The sequence below is a fragment of the Alligator sinensis genome, unplaced genomic scaffold (assembly GCF_000455745.1).
Source record: "Alligator sinensis unplaced genomic scaffold, ASM45574v1 scaffold140_1, whole genome shotgun sequence".
In the NCBI taxonomy this organism is placed as follows: Eukaryota; Metazoa; Chordata; order Crocodylia; family Alligatoridae; genus Alligator; species Alligator sinensis.
The window spans coordinates 3,607,798-3,609,269 of NW_005841836.1; the positions used below are offsets into that span (position 1 = coordinate 3,607,798).

General features: G+C 44.6%; 1 protein-coding gene across 3 annotated transcripts in view; it reads left to right on the plus strand.

Annotated features, from left to right (window-relative positions):
• LOC102374608 (GDNF-inducible zinc finger protein 1-like) overlaps window positions 1–1,472 on the plus strand; it is a 39,503-nt gene that overhangs the window by 20,767 nt on the left and 17,264 nt on the right. The window lies entirely within an intron of this gene.

Genomic DNA, 1,472 nt, shown 5'->3' on the forward strand with positions numbered 1-1,472 from the left:
GGAATGAAATCCCTGGTTCAGGGGGAATTGATCAGAGCTCTGGGATAGTTAATTCAAAGAGAAGAAAAGGGGAAAATAGAAAGGAATGGAAGATGACAGAGAGAAACAAAGCATAAAACTAGCTGCAGCCCCTGAAGTGAGTGGGTTCCTACTGAGTGATACTGAATGTGGCGGTGTAATGTTGAATGTATACACATCAGTTGTCACGAGTACAGACACATCAGTCAGCAGCACTGATTCTTGTTTGCTTAGGACAGAAAAAGGATAACTTGGAAAAGCTACTGTAGAGTTGCAAACTGTCCACTCTTCACATCTAGCTGTTCCTTCTAGTGGCAAACAGGAGAAGTCTTCATGTGCGCTTATATTATTTTGAGATGCCCTGGACACAGTCTTTCAGTAATCTTTGTGTAGACTGCCCCCACTTCCCATGGATGTGAACAGAGTGATTTGATACCTGTGGAGTATCTATTTGGACCTCTGGGATGGACAGAAATACATAATTAAGTTTGGCTGGTTACTCCAGGCATGCTTGCCTTTCCCACAGTGCATGACCTGAGGGGCAAATAGATAGATGGTCAAGAAGAGCCCTAGCCAAAGAGATACAATAAAGCAGTAGGTTGTCACTGAGTATGTGTCTTTGAGTGTAAAATGACAGGATTGCCAGGCTGTGCCTGTGGAGAGGTCCTGAAGGTAAACACTGAAGGAAGATGAAACTTCATTTTGTGGGAAAAGAGAGGTATTTAGCCATGTTAGTCTTAAGTCAAGCAGAAGGCAGGGTAGTGTCTCTGCTAAGATGAACCTCTACCATGTCTTCTGTGGAAAAAAGGAGAATCATATTTTTGTTTACCCTGGGAAAACTGTTCTGGCTCCTGCAATATGTAGAGTAGATCCCATTAAGATGAGGAAGGGAGGGAGAAAAGAAAAAACATTTCCTGCTTGGGAACTTACTTCTCAGGGGTAAAGCCTATATAATCTGACCTGAAGAAACATTGCAAATGCAGCTTAAGTAATTTTGATCATCCAGATTGATATTCACTGCTTAGGCATCCTCGCTGATGCCGATCTTAGTGTCTAGGCAAGAAAACTGGTGCGGGTCATGAGTTGAATCCTCAGCAGTGAGGAAAATAGCTTTATACTCTGCCCTTATCCTGGGGCCAGCTTGGGGGCTATCTCAGGCCCCTTGAATTAATTAGAAATGGACAGACCTACAGATAAAGCCCTTCCAGCTCTGCCCTGTTAAGTATATTTAATGTGCAGTGATTCTCAACCTTTTTAGTAGGGCTGCACCTATAGAGATTTTTGAGCCGATACCAGTGGCCGATTTTTAACAAGCCATATTGGCCAATACCAATTTGATTCCAATATGCAGCTGGGCAGCTTGGAGACCAGTGTCTGGTGTGGCTGGGAACAGCCCAGTGCAGCCCCCAGTCCCAGATCAAGGCCCCCATGGTGAGGGAGGGAGTGGGGCTGGG